Genomic DNA, 27,984 nt, shown 5'->3' with positions numbered 1-27,984 from the left:
CCCCAGCTTTTAGTATTCTTTCTTTAAATCTTAGCTTTGGTATTTTAATTATTATTTGTCTTGGTGTAGGTCTTTTGAGTTTCTCTTTAAATAAATTCTCTATGCTTCTTGAACTTTTGTGACTTTTTCTTTCATCAATTTAGGGAAGTTTTCAGCTATGATTTCTTCAATCAGGTTCTCTATCCCTTGTTCTTTCTCTTCTCCTTCAAGAACCCCCTATTATGCAGATGTTGTTTTCCTTCATGTTGTCACAGAGCTCTCTTAGAGTTTCCTCAGATTTTTTGATCATCTTTTCTTTTTGCTGTTCTGCTTCCATGCTTTCATTTATCTTTTCCTCTAAATCACTGATTCTATGCTCTGCTTCATTTAGCCTGCTTTTAATTTTTCTAGTGTAGTCTTCATTTCTGATATTGTATTTGTCATTTCTGTCTGATTTTTTTTTTTATGATTTCAATGTTCTTTTTGATGCTTGCTATCTGTTCATTTAGGTGCTTATTTTTTCCATCTATTGTTGTTCTAAATCCTTGAGCATTTTAGCAATCATTATTATAAACTGTTCATCCCATATCTTGGTTATTTACATTTCATTCAGTTCTTTTTCTGGGGATTTATCTTGTTGATTCATTTGGATTGAATTTCTGTGTCTTCCCATTTTGTCTGTATAAACTGCTTCTTTGAATGTACTGTTTGTGTAGCTAGCTGAATAGTGGGTTGGTGTTGTCTGCCTCCAGCTTTCTCTTGTGTTGTTTCCAGATCTTCTTGGGTTGTCCTCAGCTGTTGTTTGTAATTCACAGTGGGCTACTTGTCTGCTGCTAATGCTCTTTTTGCTATTTGTATCTGCGTTTTCTATGCCTTAGCTGGGTCAGGGGTGAGGAGGCCTTCCTTAAGATACAATTCTTACTAGGTTTGTTAGGTCCTAAGCTGATGCTCTCCATATCTGGCCACTGGATGTGCCAGCCCTGGACCTCCCTGGCTGGACCCTGGTGCAGACCAGTGGGGGTCCCTGCTTATGACTAGCCCTTAGCAACTTTCTTGGAGCTGCAGGTGATCCAGAATTTGTGGCTGCCTCTACTGGGCCGAGATGCTGTTGTAAATATCAGCTGCACTCCTAGGCTGGATCTTATCTACTCTTGGCCAGTGTATGTGGTCTCTCTATTCCTGAGGTATGGTCTATAAGCTGGCCTGCTGCTGCCACTTCCTCAGGCACTCGGGCACCAGCACTGCCAGGCATGCAGGCTCACGGGCCATAGCTCTGGCTGCCCCATGGGCACATGGGCCGCCTCACTGTGCTCTGCCCCCCACGGGGTGCTGGATGCTCCACCAAGCTCTGCTCTCCACCACTGCAGTGTGTGTTGCCAGGCTCTACCCTCTGCCACCACCAATGCACAGGCTGCTGGGCTCTGTCCCTGGCTGCCGCCACACGGGCTGCCTCACCCAGTTCTGCCCCCTGCTGCTGTTTGGGCTGAGCACCACGGCTGCTTTCCCAGCATGGCCCTCCTGCCCTTCAGAGAGTACTCAGCAGTTTGGGGTGGCAGTGTAGCCCAGACCTCAACACTCAAAACCTTTGTCCCTGATGCACCTCCTGCTTCTAAGCGACTCTTTGCTCTGACTGGAATTGCAGAGCCTATGGTGGGAGGGATAATTGCTTCCCCTTGCTGGTGTTGGTTCTCCCAGAAAAAATGGTCACTTTAGGTTTGGGGAGTGACCCAGTTCAAGAGTCAGTGTGGCTGTCTCCCAAAATCTCTCCCCATACCCCTGAGACTATACTGTCCTCTTGCAACTCCAGTCCTTTCAGTGCTCCCCACTCTCAGAGCCCCAGGTAAGTGACTGTGAATGAGGTTTTCTGTGTGGTCCCTTTAAGGTGGAACTTGGGTCTGAGAATTCTGTTTCCCTCTCGCAAACATTAACCCGGCTCTTCTTTCAGCTAACTACTGTCTGTATGCCTCCTCTAGTCTCTGGGGCTCCAGGCTAGGACTCTGGTCCTGGGGTTGTGGACCCACAACTCTCCTAGCAACCCACCCTGCTGTGAGAGACCCTCCAGACCACCTCTCATTCCTTGGAGCAGGGCAGCCCTTCCCACATATCTGCCCTTCCTACCAGTCTTGAGTGTTTTCTTCGGTGATGCTTGGTTATAGATTCCTCTTAGTTTAGTCCAAAGTTGGTTTTTCAAGATGATTGTTCCTAAGTTAAATTGTAATCCACTTTGGTTCTGGGAGGTGGGTATAGTAATGTCCACTTACTTTATCGCCATTTTCTCTCTCTCCGAAAAGCATACTCTTGATTCTCTAGGGTTAGCAAGGAGTGGAAAAAATTTTTTTTAATGAGGACACGCTTTTAATTAATTATTTATTTATTTGAGAGACAGAGCGAGAGTCGGAGAGAGGGATAGATAGGGACAGACCGAAAGGAATGGAAAGAGATGAGAAGCATCAATCATCAGTTTTTTTGTTGCATCACCTTAGTTGTTTGTTGATTGCTCTCTCACATGTGCCTTGACTGTGGGCCTTCAGCAGACCGAGTAACCCCTTGCTTAAGTCAGTGACCTTGGGTCCAAGCTGGTGAGCTTTTTCTCACACCAGATGAGCCCATGCTCAAGCTGGTGACCTCGGGGTCTCGAACCTGGGTCCTTCCACATCCCAGTCCGATGCTCCATCCACTGTGCCACCACCTGGTCAGGCAGTGGAACTTTTGGGGCACCAAAAGTCAATGATCAGTCAAAGGGTTTTTCTACTGCCCCTTTGATTTTTGTCCACAGCCACGGTAAGCAATGTGTAAATATTACTCTTATTGGTTTTCAGCCATCTACAAATGGGATATTTCTTCAGAAAATCTTGGAGCAGTCCTAAAACCTTATTTACTTGGTCAAAAGATGATGCAAAGGAATTGGCCTGCAGCAGAAACAACTGAGCTCTGTGACCCTCAGTGCATTTCTACCACAAAGGGCAGCAGTGTTCAACCCCTTACTGTTACTTCTTGAATAGAAAATACTGATGGGAAGACATTCAGCAATCACTCTTGTCTCCATTGGAGGCAAGTTCACTAGACAGGGTTTTTCCAATAACTACCCTAACTGACAACGGTGCCCACATGTTAGACTGAGAGAAAGTTCTTACTGGGCATTTTGTAAAAATAACAGTCTTTCTTTGTTCCAATATTTGCCTCCTGGGAAATGATTTGCAGAGCCTTGTGGTAAGTTGCTTAAGAGTAGTCATGGTCTGTTAATCACATTTTTTTTCCTCCATGAGACAAACGGTAAGAAATAAGCTGTCTGGTGAATATAATGGTCCCTAGGCTTATATAGGGACATCGGACCGAAGGTTTCCTGGCACAACAGAATTTTATTCTAAAATTTAAAATTTGACTTACCAGAATCTTGGCTTACCATTGATCTTGACCAGAGTCAAGTGCCCTTAGGAGACTTCTTGGCTGGGCTGCAGGATGCGGGACACCCCTTTAAGAAGAGCCTACACAATCTTTTTCTATATGTACATTTCATGTTTTCAAAAGCTTCTCTGACTTTCCAAAATGATCTTTTTTTGCAGCATTCTAAAAGCTACAGTTAACTTCTCAAATTATATTAAAATTAATTTTAATTGATATGTAAAACATATGTCATTGCCTACTTTCATTTTTCAGAATGTTAAATAAAATAAACAAATGCTCAGGAGTGAAGAAAAGTACTAGAATATGATGGAGGCTTGCTCTGTTTTATCTTGTTTTTAACTTAGTAAAACTATATTGATTTCAAGAGGTTTGCACGGGAGCACACTGAAATGCCCCTAATTGAAAAGAAAGACATCTACTTCTTCTGAATGTATGGTAGTGGACTTTTTAATGCTCTTGGTTTGTTAAATGCAATAAAATTACTTATAATATTTAGTGATATAAATGCAAATACTTTTTAAAATTGAGTTTTTAAGTGTGAAGACCTTTTATTTCTGAGTAAAGAAATTGAGATTCTTTTTTATTATCTTTTAGTGAGCTTTTTTTCTATTGCTTAAACATAAAAGAAGAAACTTTATTCATGGAAGAGCAACACTGTTTTAAACACTATTAGTAAATTAGAGCACCATTTATAGCAATAATTAGACTACAAATAGTGATTAGAAAATTCTTAAAGACTACATAATGATAAACCTTTACGTAGTCACTTTTTTTTTTTGTATTTTTCTGAAGCTGGAAATGGGGAGGCAGTCAGACAGACTCCTGCATGCGCCCGACTGGGATCCACCTGGCATGCCCACCAGGGGGCGATGCTCTGCCCATCTGGGGCATTGCTCTGTTGCAACCAGAGCCATTCTAGCGCCTGAGGCAGAGGCCACAGAGCCATCCTCAGCGCCCGGGCCAACTTTGCTCCAATGAAGCCTTGGCTGTGGGAGGGGAAGAGAAAGACAGAGAGGAAGGAGATGGGGAGGGGTGGAGAAGCAGATGGGTGCTTCTCCTGTGTGCCCTGGCCGGGAATCAACCCCGGGACTCCTGCATGCCAGGCCGACGCTCTACCACTGAGCCAACTGGCCAGGGCCTTACGTAGTCACTTTAAAGTTGGGAAAATTGGTGCTGAACATGTCAAAAATGATGAAAACTTGATGTCAGTTTAATGAATGTTTTTGTAAATCTACAGATACTTCGAGTACTTTTATGCAGGGTTTAACTTAGTGTCATCTCATTTTAGTAAAAGCATTTAGTCATTCTAAGAGCTTAACAGAAACTGTTTCTATAATTAAATACATAGGTTTGTTTCCATGTAATAATGATAATAATGTAATACAGGTTTTCTCCACTAATCTGAATCCTTATGAAACCTTTTCTAAGCCAAAATAGCTTAAAGGCACTAAGTCACAGTACATTTGGAAGCAGAGGGAGTCTGGGTTCTTCTAGCTGCATAAGAGGTGCAGGAGATTTCTTAATAATAAATCTGCTTGTGGTATGAGAAAAGTCAGCCAAAGGGGACATGGCAGAGGATAGATTTTAGCACTGGAAAATATCTGATAGAATCCTAGATGTGCAGCATTCATTGTCCTGCACCATCTAGAACTGATGTCAACTGAAACACTCTTCAACCCCTCACTTTCCAAAAGCCTTTTAGTGGAAACTTCTTTAAAGAATGCATCTTGATTTTGTAATGGGACTTGGCTCTTGCACCATTTTTATTTTTACAATACTTTACAAAGAAAAAACATGCCCATTTAACCTGTCAAATCTTGCTTACTCTTTTTCTCTTTCTCACTATTTTGTTAGAAGATGGCAGCAGTGAAATGTGAAATGTATATATCCCTGGCAGATATGTGCACTTTTGCTCTTATGTGCTTGTTTGACTTAAAGTATTCTCTTTTCACTGTCATTTATTTTTCCATCTCTAAACTTAATTATTTTGGGGCTGCTTTTCATTTTCAGTGAACACTGTTTTATGAGTGTTAGTGTTAAGAAGCTGTACCATGAAAAATAATCTTGAAAAAAGAAGCAATAACACACTATTGAGGCTTGGAACCAAGTTTCTTTATCACTGGTTTCTGAAAGCTTCCTGTCCCTTCTCTTGTATATCTTCATTAGCCACTGACACATTCCCATTTGTCTAGGGGCCTTGTTCCTGGGCTACTAATTTGATTCTTTAAAGAACTATTTATGCCTGGTAACTGTATGACTTCCTTAAAGAAGTCCTATTACTAAATGAACCAGGAAATGAAGATTCCTAAAAAATATTTGACTCACTTTCCTGTTGTGTTGGTAAAATCAATTAAGTCTTATTTGCATAATTCTTATTATAAATCTAGAGTCACCCATGTCCGTCTTATTAAAGAGTAGTCAAGAAAATTGGTATAAATCTGTTTGCGGGGACAGGAGAATTAAATCTTACATTCAGCTTTTGTATTTTTAGCCAAAAGCAGCAATATTTACATTTAGAATGCTTTATTTTCTAAAAAAAAAAACTGAGACATTCTACATAATCTATGTTGAAATTTTCACCTCTTCATAGATAAATAACATCACAGTTTTTTTTCTTGCATTACAATTTTCTAGCTATGGAGAAATTCCATGAAATGTCTAAGAAACCAGTATGTTCACCTATATACTTGATTTTTTTTATTTTCAGCATAATATTTTATTAATTTCTTAATGCTCCATAAAATATCTATGATGTCTAAGTCTAAAATCTTGGTTTTCTTTATGTTGCAGAACTGTGTGATTTATAACTGGTGCTTTCTTGTTCATCTATTTGCAAGTATTTACCTCTATTTTGTTCTAATTGGACATCCTGGATGTACTTGACACATCATGTACTTGTGATATTTCTTTGGTTGTTTATATAATTATTATTTATTTTTAAAATGATTGTTATGATTTAATTTTTCAATTGATTTTATCTTTTAAGTAAAAAAGTGAACCTACTTTCTTCAAAAGATATTATTTTTTGGAAATTAGAGGTGGTTTTTATGATTGTTTAATATATGTATTATATATATATATCAGTAAATGGTTAGCTGGCTCACTCAGTCATTTACAGGGGTAATATTCAACATACTTAACCACCTGGAGGCTATGAATACCAACCAAGAAGAACAGGGCATTTGTCTTTGAGCTGGAGAAAATTGCTGGGTCAGGAAGATGGGGATCCTGGAGAGGGATTGAAGTAGATGGAGTATCTGTCCCCATAAGATTCAGCCAGCCATTCATTCATCTTATTGTTTGAAGACCTATGCCAGCATTCTAGATTCAATCTTGATGTGACAATGAGGAAAGAGCGTGGACTTCAGAGTCAGGAAGGCTAAGTTTGGCTAATAGTTGTGTGACCCTGGAAAAATTACTTTTCCTCTAAGAATATCCATTTCCTTCTTTGTATACAGCATAAAGACAATATGAACAGGATAAAAAGACAAACCACACAATGGGAGAACATATTCGACAATACATCTGATAAGGGGTTAATAACCAAAATTTATAAAGAACTTGTAAAACTCAACACCAGGAAGACAAACAATCCAATACAAAATGGGCACAAGAAATGAATAGACACTTCTGCAAAGAGGACATACAGATTCTGGCCAATACACGGATGAAAAAATGTTCAACATCTTCCATTTAGGATTGCTGAATGGTTACAAGTAACATGGGGGAAACTGAGTACCTGACCCACAGGAAGTGAGAGTGGTTGCTATCATCCCTCATGATCCCATTTTGTGATCCCGTTCTCTTGTTTGGCTCTTTCCTTTTTGGGAAAACTGCTCTTGAGCTCTGTCCTTTTCTCATGTTTTAAAAATGGGTGCTCCCTGGAATTCCTTTCCATAGCTATCTTTGCTTTTTCTCTGCATACTCTCTCTAGAAATCTCCCCCACCACTATGACTTCTGCCATCACTTTAGTAATAACTTCCTCATTTAAATTACTGATCATCATTTCTCTTGGGCTCCAAATCCAACTTCTTAATAGTAATAGTAATTCCCTGCTTGAATATTCCACAAGTACCTCAAACTCCACATATCCCGAGTTGACCTCATTACACTCTTAATCACATACTTTTCCTTGCATCTCCTACTTTAAAATTGCACCACTCATTCTTGAGGGTCATCTTTGAACATTTGCTACTATTTTTTTAATTAATTTTTATTTTATTTATTCATTTTTAGAAAGGAGAGAGAGAGAGATGGAGAGAGAGACAAAGAGAGAAGAGGGGAGGAGCAGGAAGCATCAATTCCCATATGTGCCTTGACCAGGCAAGCCCAGGGTTTTGAACCGGCGACCTCAGCATTTCCAGGTCGACGTTTTATCCACTGCCCCACCACAGGTCAGGCTGCTACTATTTTTTATACCATAATATGTCATCTTTGATGAACATTTGCTACCATTTTTATGTCCATATATGTCATCCATTCCTGTCAATTTTGCTACTTAAATATCTTTTCATCCCCACTATCTTAGTTCAGTTCTCCATTCTTTCTCCATTATTAGCTAGCTTTCTCCGTTTCCAGCATCAACCATCTCCAGGCTATCCTATGCAAAGCGAAGAGAATAATTTTTTTCTTTTAGATATTTATTTTAAATTTTTTGTTACCCCCAATTTTTATTCATTGTGAGAAGATCAGAAAACACAGATATATAAAAATGTCATAAAAAATGCCTGTAATCCACCAGTCAGATAACATAACCACTAAAAATTTTGTATACATTCTTTCAGATTGTTTTAAACTTACAAATGACAGAATGCTATGCAAGGTGGAACACTAGTAGATTTTGAATCCTTGATGAAGATTTACAGTCTGACCTTCTCTGGGTGACTGATGATGCCTCCATTGTGCTGATGTTAAAGTGAGATTGTTGGTTGGTGATCGATTATTGGTTGGTTTAATTTTAAAGGAACATATGACAAATTAAGAGGATATGGTTTCTCCTGAAGGAAATAGATGTCTAGAAGTTCCTGTAGTCTAAACTCTGAAGAACAGGATTCCAGGGCATTTCCAGTGAATTAACAGCTACAGTTACATGGGAGATGCTGGGAGAAAACCAGCCCTATTAAAGACCAAATGTATGCCTTGAGTATAAGCAGTAAAAATTTTGAGTTATTCTGCATATGGTATTTCCCTGTCAGTCTTTCCAAACTAATGGAAATGATACTCCATGGAATTACAGCCTGCTTCCTGAGGAAAAGTGGGAAAATATGGGTAGGGGTGCTTTTGATAATTGAGACAAAATTAAGTGACTAGTAAATACAACTAGAAAGGCTTATAGAGTCAAAATAACCACTAAATAAATGTAGTTAAAATCTACTCAATATCTGGTCAGTAACTTAAATTCAGTAGTAACAGAAGGTGAGTAAATTGTAACAGACAATAGCACCTTTTTCATAAGTGTGGACATAATTTACTTGCACTGCGTGTTTATAATCCTTTGTGTGGCAATAACTAAATGTCCTTTAAAAGGTAAAATCTTCTCTAGGTGTTTGACTTTTAGCTAGAAAATAATTTTTTAAGAAAACAAACCTTCATAAACAATAGGTGGCCATGTTTATCTATTTGATTTCATCGTTCTGAGGCTCTCCATTGTTGACTGTGGCTCCCAGGGTTTGCAGAATGGGGCAGCATCTGTGGTTAGTCGCTTCCCACAAGGTATTTCCATGTTGCCTTCAGTGATGCTGCTGCTTTGGTGCTTGTTCTATGATCTTCTGATGAAACCTGTAGTTCTTCATTTTAAATCTACATATCTTGTTAATGCTTCCTTGCTCTACAAGTAGAAAGTAGAGCTGAGATTTCCTGAGTCTCAAAAGGCATATTTATGGACCAATTATTTTAACCTAATATCTTTGAAGACAGTAATTAGCATGGTATATTTAAATAGCTAAGTTTTCCCTCTGCATTTTCTAGCTGCTGGAATGTCACTGATCATGTGTGTTGCATGTTAATTAGATCATGGGGAGGAGGTGTTTCAACTTAACCTGAAAACAAATTCAGCTTTTCCAGTCTTAAAGTTAACTTTGTTATTGTTGTTTAACAGATTCAAGTGGAAATTTGCTATATAAGTTATTTTTTTCCCTTAAGAATATCCTTCTCCCAACATTAAGCTAAGTATATCTTTTGTGTTCATGGATATGAAATAAAAATATATTTAGATTTTATAAGACCAAAATTATGACTGAACTTTTTTTTTTACTTATCTGCTATTTATTTATATTTTCTATTTTATTTATTTATTTTTTAGAAAGAGGAGAGAGAGAGAAGGGTTAGGAGCAGGAAGCATCAACTCCTGTATTTGCCTTGACCAGGCAAGCCCATGGTTTCGAACCAGTGACCTCAGCGTTCCAGGACAACGCTTTATCCACTGCACCACAGGTCAGGCAATGTCTGAACTTTTTATAATGAACAAAACACACCAAAATGACTTCTGTTTTATAAATTGTGTTACAAGGATTGAATTAAGTGTGCACTATGTTTAAATATTCATGTATACTGATATTTAAATATTGGTCTTCTCCTGAGGCCCAAGAGAGTAGGTTGTTTCTACCACTAGATTTCCAACTGAAGCTTGCTTCCTAATTGCCAGGAAGGTACATGGTTCCACCAGGAGTTTCTGATTCAGCAGGTCTGGGAAGCAGGCAAGAATTCCTCTTTCTAACAAGACTTTTTAAGTGATGCTGGTGCTTCTTGTCTGGCGATATCACTTGAAGAACCACTGCTTTACCGTTCAGATGAATACTCTTTGCAGGATGCGCCTGGATCTTGGAATGCTTCTGTGGTCAATAGACCCAGGCAGGCATCCCTCGTGGATATTTCAAATCCAAGTCCTTTGGTTTATACCTCCATTTAACTTCATAACCTTTAAAATTCTGGCCCAGGTGATGTGGAGAAGGACGATAGAATTAGCTTTAAATCAGCTATTGGAGAGTAGGCAGGAGTAGGACGGTTTGTTTGAGTTTGTACAGTTGAGTAGAAGCACAGGTGGAAGTGTGCTAAAGACAAATAGAAATTATGCAGAAAGAGCAGGCCTGCAAACTCACTGATGACCTAGTGATAGACACTTTCATTGCCTCATTATATTTACTTCACACAAGTCTCCTGAGGGAAGACAGAAGTATTTTTATTTTTATAGATGGAGAAGGAAATTGAGATTCAGAAAGGGTAAGTAACTTGCAATCATCCAGGGCCAAAAATCTGAACCTAGTTGGTGTGTTTCTGAACTTTTTCTTATGTCTGTAGATGAGAGAGTTTGAGAAGGAAAGGTAGGCACCGGGTGTCCACTGGAAACAGGGCAGGTCAGATGAAGACTGAGAAAAGGCCAATTGGATTTGCTGTCTAAAAAGAAAACTTAGTATTTTGGTTGGGGGAGAGGGAAAGTCCCTAGCTGTAGAGGGCAAGATGGCAGAAGCAATAAGTGAAGATTCACTTTTCAAAAAAGATTTGATATGAGAAGAGAATGATATGAGAATTAAGGTTTTCCCTAATATAGGCGGTGAATGTTTGTGTCCCACCAACATTTATATGTTGAAGCCCTAACCTCTGATGTGATAGTACTTGGAGGTGAAGCCTTCAGGAGGTAATTAGGTCTTGATTAGGTTATGGAGGGATCCTCATGATGGAACCGATCCTCTTATAAGAAGAGGAAGAGGCCTGACCAGGTGGTGGTGCAGTGGATAGAACATCAGACTGCGATGCGGAGGACCCAGGTTCGGAACCCCAAGTCACCAGCTTGAGCGCGGGCTCATCTGGTTTGAGCAAAGCTCACCAGCTTGAACTGAAGGTCGCTGACTTGAGCAAGGGGTCACTTGGTCTGCTGTAGCCCCCTGGTCAAGGCACATATGAGAAATCAATCAATGAACAACTAAGGTGCCACAACAAAGAATTGATGCTTTTTATCTCTCTCCCTTCCTGTCTGTCTGTACCTATCTGTCATTCTCTCTGTCTCTGTCACAAAAACAAAACAAAACAAAATGAAAAACAAGAAGAGGAAGAGAAAGAGACCTCTCTCTCTTCATGCTCATGCACCCAGAAAAGGCTATTTGGGAGCATAGTGAGAGGGTGGCATCTGCAAGCCAGCAAGAAGACCCTCACCTGAGCCAGATCATATTTTTACCCTGATCTCAGACTTCCAGCTTCCAGCACTATGAGAAAATAAGTGTCTGTTGTTTAAGACACTCAGTTTATAGTATTCTGTTTATAGTAACCCAAGCTTACTGAGACAGCACTCATGCAAATTGGAGGGTTACTTATTGAGGCATGGCCCATTAAAAGATTGCTCCAAGGTTTTTGAATACTTTGAATTGGTGTCTCTTGATGTGTGTGTGTGTATTTTTCCCATCTCTACTTCTGTTGGAATACTTAAGAACAAGCAGGGTATTCCTGTCTTGGCAGGATTCTCCTGCCAAATTTGCTTAATTATGTAACTGGGTGAGGCGTGCACTGCCTTTACATAAGAACTGGTTTTTCTGTCATTTGTCAGGCTGGATTGGGCCACTTCTCTTTTGCTTGTGTGTGTGTGATATGTGGGCTGGTGAGGGTGGTGTTAAAAGTATTACTTGAATGCCTTTCAGTCTTAGTTTGAACTTTAGAACTGATGAGTTAAACTTCCTAACTCTTAACACCAAGGAATTCAATTATATTATATTTACATCTTTGAAATGTTTAGAGAGCTATCCCCAAATAAATGAACTAACAAGTTATTGATTAATATGGGTCAATCTATTTATATAAAAGATAGTTTAAATGTTTTCATTTTATGCTTTATTACTGTTATGAATGTTTCATTTCTGTTATGAACTCACTATTTTGTCTTTTGATTTGAAGTCACAGTGCAGATAACTTATAAATGACTATATATATATATATATATATATATATATTTTTTTTTTTTTTTTTTCCTGCAGCATCACTAAAAACTTCCTAGTTGATTTATTACTTAACTCCCAAATATTTAGCAGGTAAATCCAAGAAAATGAACAGCATATTAAACATAAAGCTACTTTTTTTAGAACTTGGCAGAATATAAAATAATCAATACATTATAATGATACTAATTAGTGTCTAAGAGAAAAGAATATTGCTGACATCACATGACTACTATGAACTAAAATAGGTTTTGAAAGTGATTTACGAGTGTTTCTTTTGTCTTAAGCATGTTCTAGCTAAGTTTTCAAAACTGCTAAGAATTCTCCCTGAGGGTAAGTATGAAGACTGTGTGAAGACACACTCTTCTTATTCTTCAGTAATAGAAGAACTTAAACTCCTAACCATGGTATGTGAATGTTAACAGCTGTCCACACAAGATTAGTGAGCCTCTGGCAGCTTCTACTGTATAGTTGTTTTGTTTGTTTGTTTTTTATAGGCCAATGGTAGCACTATTCTTCTTCATCTAAGTCACCTGAGAGGAATCACAAATATTAGGACATTGCTTTGGTTTATACAATGAACAAGTGAACTACATTCCCTGGCCACCTGAATGTACTACTAATACATATTTACATATATGTGACTATAATCTTCTGTGTCTTAGTTTGATCATCTGTAAAATGAGGATAATAGTGGTAACTACCTTATAGACTAGTTATGAGAATTAAGTATTATGCATGTACAACCCTTAGAACAGGGGTCAGAAACCTATGGCTCATGAGCCAGATGTGGCTCTTTTTTTTTTTTTTTTTTTCAGAGACAGAGAGAGAGTCAGAGAGTGGGATAGACAGGAACAGACAGACAGGAACAGAGAGATGAGAAGCATCAATTATTAGTTTTTCGTTGCGCATTGCAACACCTTAATTGTTCATTGATTGCCTTCTCATACGTGTCTTGACCGTGGGCCTTTAGCAGACCGAGTAACCCCTTGCTCAAGCCAGTGACCTTGGGCTCAAGCTGGTGAGCTTTTGCTCAAACCGGATGAGCCCTCACTCAAGCTGGTGACCTCGGGGTCTTGAACCTGGGTCCTCTGCATCCCAGTCCGACGCTCTATCCACTGCACCACTGCCCGGTCAGGCAGATGTGGCTCTTTTGATGGCTGCATCTGGCTTGCAGACAAATCTTTAATAAAAATAATAATGTTAAAAATATAAAACATTCTCATGTATTATAATCCATTCATTTCCTACAGCTCATGTTCATGGTTGCGGGTGGCTGGAGCCAATCACAGCTGTCTTCTGGGACAACAGCAAATTTTTATTGGATAATGCCTAACGTACACGGGTTGTTGTATGGCTCTCATGGAATTACATTTTAAAATATGTGGCATTCATGGCTCTCTCAGCCAAAGAGGTTCCTGATCCCTGCCTTAGAACTATATCTGCCACAGAGTAAGCCTTAATTGAAATAACACATTTATTACCTAGAAATAGGACATCTTCCTTGAAGCTAACAGTAAAGAGTGAAAGAAAAAAGTAAAATAAAAAGTAGAGTTGATTCCACCAGGCCAGTTTGGCAGTGAAGAGGCAGATTGGACAAGCACATCATGACTGTGAGGGATCCTACTTGCTCAGGAAGGCACTAAATGTGGGACACTGGATGTGAGGGGGATCTGGCTGCGACATCTGTCACCCCATTGATCACCAGGGTTGATTCAGCTGATCTGGCTGGCTAGGCGGGTGTCCCCTTCCTCCCTCACCGCTCCATGTGCGTCCCTCCCGAAGCTGCGCGCTCGGTCGAAGAGGACGACCTTGCCCGCTAGAGGAGAGGACCGTTCTTTGGTCAAGGGTATACGAGTAGCTGTGCTCCCCTGTTAGAACCTCCAAACAAGTCTCAAGCTCCAAATGTGGGACACTACCTCCCAGTGGGTGGCCAGGGTTATCAGCAACCATCCTCAGAATTCCCTTTAGGGGAACTGTGTTTTCTTTCTGACGGTTGTCATCTCTGAGCACAAGCTCCAGCTTGGGCAGCCTTTTAAGGAAGCCACCTTCTCCCAACACTCAGGGGTTCTCCTTTGTTTCCATGCTCTTAACTCTTTTCCATCGTGAGAAAAAGCATGTTGTGGACTTCTTTAAGCATATAGGGACAGATAACTTTTCTTTTCTTTCTTTAAAAAAGACTTTTTTTTTGTTTGAGAGAAAGAGCATATGTGTGCAGAAAATAGAGACAGGAAGGGAGAGATAAAGGGAGGAGAGAGATGAGAAGCGTCAACTCGTAGTTGCTTCACTTTCATTGTTCATTGATTATGTCTCACATGTGACTTGACCAGAGGGCTCAAGCAGAGCCAGTGACCCCTTGCTCAATCCAGCGACCTTGGGCTCCTGCCAGTGACCTTGGGATCACATCAGTGACCTCCCACTCAGGTTGGCAACCCTGAGTTCAACCTGGTGACCTCAGAGTTTTGAACCAGGGACCTCAGCATTCCAGGTCAACACTCTATCTACTGCACCACCACCAGTCAGGCTATAACTTTTCTTAAAAGCCCTCTCTAATCAAGGAATCAGGAAGCCTCCTCTAGATCTTTATATAAGAACGTTGCCATGGTCACTGTTTTTTGTTTGCTCGTTGTCCATCATTTGGCTGGTGCAGCCTGCCGGAGAGCTTCTTCAAATAGTCGCATTACAACATGTTTGAGCTAGTGTGGTGGGGGAATCGAAGTTGGGAAGAACCAGTTGTACCTATCAGCAGCCTTGTTGATAGCTTTATGGTTTTTACTATAACTAAGTAAGTCACTTGGCCTCCCTAGGACTCTACTTTAGATTTGTATGTAAAGCAAAGGTGTTGGGCAAATCTCTAAAATCCTTCAAGCTGTGACATCATATTTGATTGCTGTGACCCTAGTCACAAAGAAGTTGACTAATTTTAGAGTGGCTAATACGTTTTTTGCATACTGATCACAAAAGCAATTAGACAGAAAAACTTTTTACTCAATAGCAATCTTAAAGATATTATCTCTACTGACGCAGAAGCCACTATTACAGTTGACTTTCCACTGAGCCCCATCCCCTTCAGTTTGATTTCCCCACCCTTCACTTAAGACAAGTTTAGCTGTGTCATTTCTTAAAGCTCTCAAAGTGGAAAGCAATTCATCAGAAAGTTTCCTGGGCTCACAGATTTCATCAAATTGGAAGGTTTTAATCCCAGCCTTTGCAAGACTGACAAGGGTTGTTAATGAGTGTATCTAGGACTCTTCTGTGGCCAGCAATTACTGATGTAATAGCTGTTCAATAATACCTTAAATTGGATAATTTTCCAGACATAATCATGATAACACTTTTCTGGGCAGCTAGCAGTAGAGAGAGGGTATGAGAAGAATATTACTAATATGGGACTATGATATTGCTGTGAAATTGCAAAATTGGATTTCTAATGTACTTTATAGGATCACAAGATGACTAGCAAGAGGGGTGAATGCCGACTCCATCAGTGCCTGGGAAACTATAGGATGGGTGTAGAGAAGTCCTGAATATTATGTTTGACACTGATGGGATTTTCACCCTGCATGTTTCTGGCAGTCAGCCATTTAAGTGTCCGGATAGTATACAGATGGAGAATGTGAACTTGTAATGCTTGGGTCAAAGGTTTTGTAAATGATTCTGTAAATTTCTTGTGTGTAGTTGTTGTCTAATACATTTGGTCATATCCCTAGTACATTCATTTTTATTATATTCATAATAGAGGTTCACCTGCTTCAAATGCTTTTTGAGATGAAAAGAGGAGATACTTTTATATGTAAATTGCATATTATGTTTGATAAATATTTAAGTGAAAATGCAGTCCCCTTATTTGTGAGAGAAGCTCACAGATACTCTTGAGCAAATTTGTTTAAAATGTCCTATTTCTATTTTATCATTCTGCTTTGGGAACTTAGGAGGTTTAAGTCACATCAAAATGTACAAAACAAGAAATTTTCTTAATGTAATTGATGTCTTCACCTCGGTTTATTAGGATTGATTGCTGTCAAAGAGCTCCAGTGGGGATGCTAGAATCTAAAATATTTCACATATATGTAAATGACTTAAAGTTAGTAAGCATTTGTTTATAAGCTCCAAGCCATCTCAGATGTGCCTTCCCCCTTTATCCCGAGAGCTTCATAAGCCCCAGTGGGTGGAAACCAGCTTATTTCTCAGCACAATTCAGAAATTGTTTCAAGATTTTATCTTTAAGCATGTGGGTGTTTATATCTCTTTTTAGTTATTTATTTAGATTATGAAATATCATAAACCTATGTAACATATCAATGATAGTACAATGCATGCTCAATGTACTGGTTATCTGGTTAAGGTTATATATATATAACCTTAAAAATCATGGTATTATTTGCATATCTTTAATTTGTATATGGATTGCATGATACTGTATATATCCTTCTTCAGAAACATTTTTATTTGTTTAACAATGTGCTTTTGACATCTAATAATATTGGCAAATATAGCTCTATTTTGTTCACTTTTATTTACGTTTGGTATTTCACTAGGTGACTAGACCAGAAAAACTATTCAGCAGTTCTATTGATTGACTGTTTCAAATGTTTTTGGTTTCAAAAAATTTGGTATTAAATATTCTTTAACATTTCTTCATATCTCTTATGCAAGACTCTCTTTAGGGATATACATGTAGGAGTGAAATTGCTGGGTCATAGGGTACATATGTCTTTACCAAGACTAGCTGCAGCCACATTGTCCTATAAAGTGTCTAGGCCTAAGGTTCCTTTTACGGTGTTCGCTAAGAGTCTTCCTGTTGCTCCACTTTCTCACTAACACTTATCAGAATTCCTTTTATTTTTACCAAGTTATAAGTATAAAATAGTATATCATATTGTTTTAATAGGCATCTCCCTAATTGCTACTAAGTCCAACAACTTTTTATATGTTTATTGGCCATTCAGGTTTCTTGCTCTGAGAATTATTTTTTGTTCATTTTTTCTTTTTTTTTTTTAAGACATCAAAAACTGTATATGGTATTCTTATGAAAATCATTTATAACATAATCATGTTTTGACATAGATGAAAAAACATAGGTTGTAAAACAGCATATAAAGTATGAAGTTCTAATTTTATAGTTTATATAAGTATGCATAAAAAAACAACAGGAAGTATGCATACAGATGAATGATTATCATTCACCTTTCTCCAATTATGAATTTTTCTATTTCCTAAATTTTTCACAATGTACATTGTTATATATTTTTTATTAATTTTAATGGGGTGACATTGATAAATCAGGGTACATATGTTCAGAGAAAACATCTCTAGGTTATTTTGACATTTGATTATGCTGCATTCTCATCACCCAAAGTCCAATTGTCTTCTGTCACCTTCCAACAGGTTTTCTTTGTGCCCCTCCCCTCCCCAACCCCCTCCCTCTCCTGCCCCCCCCGTTATCCCCACACTCTTGTCCATGTCTCTGAGTCCCATTTTTATGTTCCACCTATGTATGGAATTATATAGTTCTTAGTTTTTTCTGATTTACTTATTTCGCTCAGTATAATGTTATCAAGGTCCATCCATGTTGTTGTAAATGATCTGATGTCATCATTTCTTATGGCTGAGTAGTATTCCATAGTATATATGTACCAAAGCTTTTTAATCCACTTGTCCACTGATGGACACTTGGGCTGTTTCCAGATCTTTGCTATTGTGAACACTGCTGCCATAAACATGAAGGTGCATTTCTTCTTTTCAAACAGTGCTATGGTGTTCTTGGAGTATATTCCTAAAAGTGGTATAGCTGGGTCAAAAGGCAGTTCAATTTTTAATTTCTTGAGGAATCTCCATACTGTTTTCCACAGAGGCTGCACCAGTCTGCATTCCCACCAGCAGTGCAGGAGGGTTCCCTTTTCTCCACATCCTCGCCAATACTTATTCTGTGTTGTTTTGTTGATGAGCGCCATTCTGACTGGTGTGAGGTGATATCTCATTGTGGTTTTAATTTGCATTTCTCTAATGATTAGTGGTGTTGAGCATTTTTTCATATGCCTTTTGGCCATCTGTATGTCCTCTTTGGAGAAGTGTCTATTCATTTCTTTGGCCCATTTTTTGAATGGATTGTTTGTCTTCCTGGTATTGAGTTTTACAAGTTCTTTATAAATTTTGGTTATTAACTCCTTATCAGACGTGTTGTCAAATATATTCTCCCATTGTGTAGTTTGTATTTTTATTCTGTTCTTATTGTCTTTAGCTGTGCAGAAGCTTTTTAGTTTAATGTAGTCCCATTTGTTTATCCTGTCTTTTATTTTATCGGCAAATATATTGCTGCAAAAGATGTCAGAGAGCTTACTGCCTATGTTTTCTTCTAAGATGCTTATGGTTTTATAGCTTACATTTAAGTCTTTTATCCATTTTGAGTTTATTTTTATGAATGGTGTAAGTTGGTGGTCTAGTTTCATTTTTTTGCAGGTAGCTGTCCAATTTTCCCAACACCATTCGTTGAAGAGGCTATCTTTACTCTAATGTATGCTCTTACCTCCTTTGTCAAATATCAGTTGTCCAAAGAAGAACTAACTCCTATCCTTCTCAAGCTATTTCAAAAACTTCAAGAGGAAGGGAGACTTCCAAGCTCTTTTATGAGGCGAGTATAATTCTGATTCCAAAACCAGGCAAAGACAACACAAAGAAAGAAAATTATAGGCCAATATCCCTGATGAATTTAGATGCTAAAATTCTCAACAAAATAATAGCAAACCGGATCCAGCAATATATGAAAAAAAATCATATACAATGATCAAGTGGGATTTATTCTGGGGAGGCAAGGCTGGTACAATATTCGCAAATCAATCAATGTGATTCATCACATAAACAAAAGGAAGGAGAAAAACCACATGATAATTTCAATAGATGCAGAAAAAGCATTTGATAAAATCCAGCACCCATTCATGATCAAAACTCTCAGCAAAGTGGTAATACAGGGAACATACCTCAACATGATAAAGGCTATCTATGACAAACCCACAGCCAACATCATATTCAATGGGCAAAAATTAAAAGCAAATCCCCTTAAGATTAGGAACAAGGCAGGGGTGCCCCCTTTCCCCACTCATATTCAACATAGTTCTAGAAGTTCTAGCCACAGCAATCAGACAAGTTAAAGAAATAAAAGGCATCCAAATTGGAAAAGAAGAAGTAAAACTATCATTATTTGCAGATGATATGATATTGTATATCAAAAAAACTACTAGACCTGATAAATGAATTCAGCAAGGTGGCAGGATATAAAATTAATACTCAGAAATCAGAGGCATTTTTATACACTAACAATGAACTGTCAGAAAGAGAAATTAAGGAAGCAATCCCCTTACCATTGCAACCAAAAAAATAAAGTACCTAGGAATAAATTTAACCAGGGAGATTAAAGACTTGTACTCAGAAAATTATAAAACATTGATAAAAGAAATCAGGGAAGATACAAACAAGTGGAAGCATATACCGTGCTCATGGTTAGGAAGAATAAACATCATTAAAATGTCTATATTATTCAAAGCAATTGATAAATTCAATGGAATACTGATTAAAATATCAATGACTTACTTCAAAGATATAGAATACATATTCTAAAAATTTATATGGAACCAAAAGAGAACACGAATAGCCTCAGCAATCTTGAAAAGAAAGAATAAAGTGGGAGGTATCACACTTCTGGATGTCAAGTTATACTACAAGGCCATTGTACTCAAATCAGCCTGGTACTGGCATAAGAACAGGAATATAGATCAATGGAACAGAACTGAGAACCCAGAAATAAACCCACACTTTTATGGACAACTGATTTTTGTTCATTTTTTAAAGTTGTTTATTGTATTAGTGATTTATTAGAGTTCTTTATAATATTTAGCCACTAACATTTTCCTCCAAGTTTATTTTTTATTTCTAAATATTATCTTTTAATTAGCAAATAATTTATTAATTATTTAAAAATATTTTAATAAAGTTTTTTATACTTTTGGATCATAAAGCTATTTTCTAAAAATTTGTCTTAAATATTTACAAGTTTTTTTGCCACTCAGCTTTTAACTTATCTGCAATTGAATTTTGCAAATTGTGTGGGATAAGGATTTAATTTTACTTTACTTTTTGATACGAGTACCAAATTTTTCTAGTAGAACTAGAATGGAATTTTCTCTAGAATGGGTGAATTTTTATTAGTCTATTTGGGTTTGCTTTGCTTCTTGAAGAATCAGGCTATTTTTAATTCTGGGTAAACGTAACTCATTGTCTCTGAATATTTTCTTTTTTTTTTTTTTTTTTTAATAAATTTTTATTAATGGTAATGGGATGACATTAATAAATCAGGGTACATATATTCAAAGAAAACATGTCTAGGTTATTTTGTCATCAAATTATGTTGCAAACCCCTCGCCCAAAGTCAGATTGTCCTCCGTCACCCTCTATCTAGTTCTCTGTGCCCCTCCCCCTCCCCCTAACTCTCCCTCCCTCCCTCCCATGTCCTCCCTCCCCCCCCACCCTTGGTAACCACCACACTCTTGTCCATGTCTCTTAGTCTCATTTTAATGTTCCACCAATGTATGGAATCATGTAGTTCTTGTTTTTTTCTGATTTGCTTATTTCACTCCTTATAATGTTATCAAGATCCCACCATTTTGCTGTAAATGATCTGATGTCATCATTTCTTATGGCTGAGTAGTATTCCATAGTGTATATGTGCCACATCTTCTTTATCCAGTCTTCTATTGAAGGGCTTTTTGGTTGTTTCCATGTCTTGGCCACTGTGAACAGTGCTGCAATGAACATGGGGCTACATGTGTCTTCATGTATCAATGTTTCTGAGGTTTTGGGGTATATACCCAGTAGAGGGATTGCTGGGTCATAAGGTAGTTCTATTTGCAGTTTTTTGAGGAACCACCATACTTTCCTCCATAATGGTTGTACTACTTTACAGTCCCACCAACAGTGAATGAGGGTTCCTTTTTCTCCACAGCCTCTCCAACATTTGCTATTACCCGTCTTGTTGATAATAGCTAATCTAACAGGGGTGAGGTGGTATCTCATTGTAGTTTTGATTTGCATTTCTCTAATAACTAATGAAGCTGAGCATCTTTTCATATATCTGTTGGCCATTTGTATCTCTTCCTGGGAGAAGTGTCTGTTCATGTCCTCTTCCCATTTTTTTATTGGATTGCTTGTTTGTTTGTTGTTGAGTTTTATGAGTTCTTTGTAAATTTTGGATATTAGGCCCTTATCTGAGCTGTCGTTTGAAAATATCAGTTCCCATATAGTTGGCTGTCTGTTTATTTTGATATCAGTTTCTCTTGCTGAGCAAAAACTTTTAATTCTGATGTAGTCCCATTCATTTATCTTTGCCTTCACTTCTCTTGCCATTGGAGTCAAGTTCATAAAATGTTCTTGAAAACCCAGGTCCATGATTTTAGTACCTATGTCTTCTTCTATGTACTTTATTGTTTCAGGTCTTATATTTAGGTCTTTGATCCATTTTGAATTAATTTTAGTACACGGGGACAGGCTGTAGTCGAGTTTCATTCTTTTGCATGTGGCTTTCCAGTTTTCCCAACACCATTTGTTGAAGAGGCTTTCTTTTCTCCATTGTGTGTTGTTGGCCCCTTTATCAAAGATTATTTGACCATATATATGTGGTTTTATTTCTGGGCTTTCTATTCTGTTCCATTGGTCTGAGTGTCTATTTTTTTGCCAATACCATGCTGTTTTGATTATCGTGGCCCTATAATATAGTTTAAAGTCAGGTATTGTAATGCCCCCAGCTTCATTCTTTTTCCTTAGGATTGTTTTGGCTATTTGGGGTTTTTTATAGTTCCATATAAATCTGATGATTTTTTGTTCCATTTCTTTAAAAAAGTCTCATAGGGATTTTGATGGGAATTGCATTAAATTTGTATATTGCTTTGGGTAATATGGCCATTTTGATTATATTTATTCTTCCTATCCAAGAACAAGGAATATTTTTCCATCTCATTGTATCTTTTTCGATTTCCCTTAACAATGCTTTGTAATTTTCATTATATAGGTCCTTTACGTTCTTTGTTATGTTTATTCCTAGGTATTTTATTTTTTTTGTTGCAATCGTGAAGGGGATTATTTTTTTGAGTTCGTTTTCTAATATTTCATTGTTGGCATATAGAAAGGCTATGGACTTTTGTATGTTAATTTTGTATCCTGCGACCTTACTGTATTGGTTTATTGTTTCTAATAATCTTTTTGTGGAGTCCTTCGGGTTTTCGATGTATAGGATCATATCATCAGCAAAAAGTGATAGCTTTACTTCTTCTTTTCCGATATGGATGCCTTTTATTTCTTTGTCTTGTCTGATTGCTCTGGCCAGAACTTCTAGCACCACGTTGAATAAGAGTGGAGAGAGTGGACAACCCTGTCTTGTTCCTGATTTAAGGTAGAAAGTCCTCAGTTTTATGCCGTTTAATAGGATGTTGGCTGATGGTTTATCATATATGGCCTTTATCATGTTGAGATATTTTCCTTCTATACCCATTTTGTTGAGAGTCTTAAACATAAAATTGTGTTGTATTTTATCAAAAGCCTTTTCTGCATCTATTGATAAGATCATGTGGTTTTTGTTCTTTGTTTTGTTGATATGGTGTATTACGTTAACCGTTTTGCGTATGTTGAACCATCCTTGAGATTCTGGGATGAATCCCACTTGATCATGATGTATTATTTTTTTAATATGTTGTTGTATTCGGTTTGCCAGTATTTTGTTTAGTATTTTAGCATCTGTATTCATTAGAGATATTGGTCTGTAGTTTTCTTTCTTTGTGCCATCCTTGCCAGGTTTTGGTATGAGGGTTATGTTGGCCTCATAAAATGTGTTTGGAAGTATTGCTTCTTCTTCAATTTTTTGGAAGACTTTGAGTAGAATAGGAACCAAGTCTTCTTTGAATGTTTGATAGAATTCACTAGTATAACCATCTGGGCCTGGACTTTTATTTTTGGGGAGATTTTTAATAGTTTTTTCTATTTCCTCCCTGCTGATTGGTCTGTTTAGGCTTTCTGCTTCTTCATGACTCAGTCTAGGAAGGTTGTATTGTTCTAGGAATTTATCCATTTCTTCTAGGTTGTTGTATTTGGTGGCATATAATTTTTCATAGTATTCTACAATAATTCTTTGTATTTCTATGATGTCTGTGGTGATCTCTCCTCTTTCATTTTGGATTTTATTTATTTGAGTCCTGTGTCTTTTTTCCTTGGTGAGTCTTGCCAAGGGTTTGTCAATTTTGTTGATCTTTTCAAAGAACCAGCTCCTTGTTTTATTGATTTTTTCTATAGTTTTTCTGTTCTCTATTTCATTTATTTCTGCTCTGATTTTTATTATCTCCTTTCTTCGGCTGGTTTTGGGTTGTCTTTGTTCTTTTTCTAGTTCCTTAAGGTGTGAAGTTAAGTGGTTTACTTCGGCTCTCTCTTGTTTGTTCATATAGGCCTGAAGTGATATGAACTTTCCTCTTATTACTCCTTTTGCTGCATCCCAGAAATTCTGATATGTCGTATTTTCATTTTCATTTGTCTGTATATATCTTTTGATTTCTGCGCTTATTTCTTCTTTGACCCATTCATTTTTTAGAAGTATGTTGTTTAGTTTCCACATTTTTGTGGGTTTTTCCCCCTCTTTTTTACAGTTGAATTCTAGTTTCAGAGCTTTATGATCAGAAAATATGCTTGGTACAATTTCAATTTTTCTAAATTTGCTGATATTGTCTTTGTGGCCCAACATATGGTCAATTCTTGAGAATGTTCCATGTACACTAGAGAAAAATGTATACTCTGTCGCTTTGGGATGAAGTGTCCTGTAGATGTCTATCATATCCAGGTGTTCTAGTATTTCGTTTAAGGCCACTATATCTTTATTGATTCTCTGTTTGGATGACCGATCTAGAGCCGTCAGCGGTGTATTGAGGTCTCCAAGTATGATTGTATTTTTGTTAGTTTTTGTTTTAAGGTCAATAAGTAGCTGTCTTATATATTTTGGTGCTCCTTGGTTTGGTGCATATATATTAAGGATTGTTATGTCTTCTTGATTCAACTTCCCCTTAATCATTATGAAATGACCATTTTTGTCTCTGAGTACTTTTTCTGTCTTGTCGTCAGCATTATTAGATATGAGTATTGCTACACCTGCTTTTTTTTGGGTGTTGTTTGCTTGGAGTATTGTTTTCCAGCCTTTCACTTTGAATTTGTTTTTATCCTTGTTGCTTAGATGTGTTTCTTGTAGGCAGCATATAGTTGGATTTTCTTTTTTAATCCATTCTGCTACTCTGTGTCTTTTTATTGGTAAGTTTAATCCATTTACATTTAGTGTAATTATTGACACTTGTGGGTTCCCTACTGCCATTTTATAAATTGCTTTCTGTTAGTTTTGTATCTAGTTTGATTCTTCTCTTTTGTTTTTCTATCATTTGTTTTTGTTTGTTTGTGTTCCATACTTCTTTCCTCTGTTGCTACCTTTTTTAAGTCAAGTGTTTTTGTGGTGGTTTTTTTAAGGGTGGTTACCATTAAGTAATGAAAAGGGTACCTACCATATTCATTGTAGTACCCTATCTTATAAGTATTTCTGCACTTCATCATCCTTTGCTACTGTTAATCTCCATCCTCTTCCCCCTTTTTTTCCTTTGTTGTCACAGTTTAAGTTTGGTTTTATTGTGTTCTTGGTGGAGCTGTTACTTGTGGTGTTGTTTTCTTTTGTTCTTTGAATCTGGTTGGAAAACCCCCCTTAGTATTTCCTGGAGTGGGGGCTTTCTGTTGATAAATTCTCTCATCTTTTCTGTATTTGTGAATGTTTTTATATCTCCTTCATACTTGAAGGATAGCTTTGATGGGTATAGTATTCTTGGCTGAAAGTTCCTCTCTTTCAGGGCTTTAAATATTGGGGTCCACTCTCTTCTAGCTTGTAGAGTTTCTGCTGAGAAATCTGATGATAATCTAATAGGCCTTCCTTTATATGTTGTACTCTTCTTTTCCCTGGCTGCCTTGAGAATTTTTTCTTTGTCATTGGTTTGTGTCATCTTTATTATGATGTGCCTTGGAGTGGGTTTGTTGGGGTTAAGAAAACTTGGTGTTCTGTTTGCTTCTTGAATTTGAGGCTTTAGTTCCTTCCACAGGCTTGGGAAGTTCTCGTCTATTATTTGTTTGAGTATATTCTCCATTCCATTTTCTTTCTCTTCTCCCTCTGATATACCTATTATTCTTATGTTATTCTTTCTGATGGAGTCAGACAATTCCTGTAGGGCTTTCTCGTTTTTTATTATTTTTGAGTCTCTTTCTTCTTCTCTCTGTTGTGCCTCAAGTTGTTTGTCTTCTATTTCACTAATCCTATCTTCAATCTGGGCTGTTCTGTTAGCTAAGCTTGTTACCTCGTTTTTCAGCTCGTGAATTGAGTTTTTCATTTCTGTTTAATTTGTTTTTATAGTTTCAATTTCCTTGGTAATATATTCTTTGTGTTCATTGAGTTGTTTTCTGATCTCCCTATATTGCCTTTCTGTGTTTTCTTGTATATCTCTGAGTATTTTTAAGATTTCTAGTTTAAATTCTCTGTCATTTAGCTCCAAGTCTTCCAATATGTTAAGTCTTTTCTCCATAGATTTTTCCACATCTATTTGTGTTACCTCTCTTTCTTTTGTATCCATAATATTCGATTTCCTCTTTCTTATCGGCATCTGAGGGTGGTCTTATTGATAGCACTAATTAGAATTAATAAAGAGTAAAAAGAAAAAAAAAAAAAGGGTAAAACACCCCACAAAAAAAAAAACAGTAATAATTTATTATTTCCCCCTTTTTTCTCTCTTCTCTTTCCCTCCTCTCCCCTCCTCAGGGAAATATTGTGCCTATAATGGAGGGCCTGATTTGGGGTGAAGAGTTCAAGGGGCAAAAAAAGGGAGTAGGGACCTACTAAATGCAAAAAAAAAAAAAAAAAAAAAAAAAAAGGAAGAAAATCTTAGACAAGCATAAGATGATTTGCTTGTAAGTGATGGTCAACTAAGAGATATAATGAGAGGGATAAGAGGGAATCAGAAAAAAGGACCAAAAAAGAATAATAAAGAAGAAAAAATAAAAATAATAAGTAAAAATCTGTTGTATTAAGTGGAGCGAAGACTAAATACAATGGAGACCTTGGGTTGGGAGGACCCAAAATGCCACAAAAATAAACAAACAAGAGAGAAAAAAAATAAAAACAAAAGCAAAAAAGAGAAATAAAACCAAAAAAAAGCCTTGAGTCCCAAATTAACTAATTTGTTCGTGATTGAGGATTATATGGGAGGAAAGTAAAATGAGAAAAGAAAAAACGAATAGAAAGGAAAAAATAAGAAAAAGAGAAAAACGAAGGAAGAAATAAAATAGGAGAAAAAAACAAAATAAAGCAAGACAAAAAAAAAAAACAAAAGAGGAGAGAGTGAGAGTTAAGTGTTTTGGAGTATTACCTTAAAGGAGGGTGAGGATGAAGAAGAAAAATAAAATGCAACACTCATGGGTAATGTAGTTCAAGAAAGGGGAAGCATAAGATGGGCAGAGAATAGAAGGACCGAGGTGGAGGAAATAAAGGCAAAAAGATAGAAGAAACAAGCAACAACAACAACAACAACAAAAAAATTAGTGGATCAAGTTGTAAAGTCTGTTGGTTTTTCTTGATTTTGAGAGGTTAACTTCTTCCTTTTTCTTTTCTCTCCCTCTTCCTAGTCGGTGACTCTGTACCCCAGGCTCTGCCCCTGTGTCACTCTTAGGGATTTGCAGTTGATGGGATTCTATGGCAATGTCATATAATTGGCTTTAGTCTTGCTGGAAGTAAAGGCTTGTTGGCGTTTGCAGGGTCCAACGATGAGAGAGTTTGCTTTCCTGGATTCTCTCTCCTAGTCCCCCCTTTCTGAATTAGCAGCCTGGTGATCCAGCTATAAGGCTGCAACTGCTTCTGCCTGGGGAGTAAGAGGCTCAAAGAGCTGGGAAATCCCCACTCTATCCCCACTCAGTGCAAGGCTTTGGGAAAGGCTCTGAGAGTCAGGGCCTCCAGTGTAATCAGGCGGGGGTGGGAGTCAATTGTTGTCAAGGTGACTGTTCAGCGCCTATCATTTAGTTGGACCTCTCAACCCAGGCTTTCCATACTTTGTAGCCTGTTTTTGCAGGGAAGAAGAGGCACTAGTCTCTGCTTACGACTAGTGTAGTATAGACCTTATTATCTGCCAAGTCCTTCTTGTTAACGTTTATCCCTGAATATGGAGGCTCTATCAATCAGAAGTTGCCCCCGCCCCTTTAGCGAGAGGCACTAAAAAATATCACGCCTCTTGTCTTGGATCGCTGAACTGAGAGAGATCTTATCAATTAGAACCGAGGGTGCGCAGATTTTATGGGTTAAGTTAATTTCAGTGATTGGGTCGCAGCTGTGTTTCCGAAGGTATTTTAGGCTGCCTGCGCGCACCCCTCCCCCAACGCTTGATTGTTAGCTTGAATGGCTGGGTGAGGTGCCCCGCCCACGGAGAGAATCTCCCAAGCCTCTCCCGCTCGCCCCGCCGCTGGCGGCTGGACTGCACCAGGCGCAGGATAATGGAGCCCCCTGGGTGTGCGGGCCAGTAGGGCGCCCTGGGCGCGTGGAATGCCCAAGGCACGCGCGCGAATGGGGCGCTCAGGGCACCG

The sequence above is a fragment of the Saccopteryx bilineata genome, chromosome 5 (genome assembly GCF_036850765.1).
Source record: "Saccopteryx bilineata isolate mSacBil1 chromosome 5, mSacBil1_pri_phased_curated, whole genome shotgun sequence".
Classification (NCBI taxonomy): domain Eukaryota; kingdom Metazoa; phylum Chordata; class Mammalia; order Chiroptera; family Emballonuridae; genus Saccopteryx; species Saccopteryx bilineata.
The sequence above is the reverse complement of the archived record's forward strand: the minus strand, read 5'-3'. Positions refer to the sequence as shown.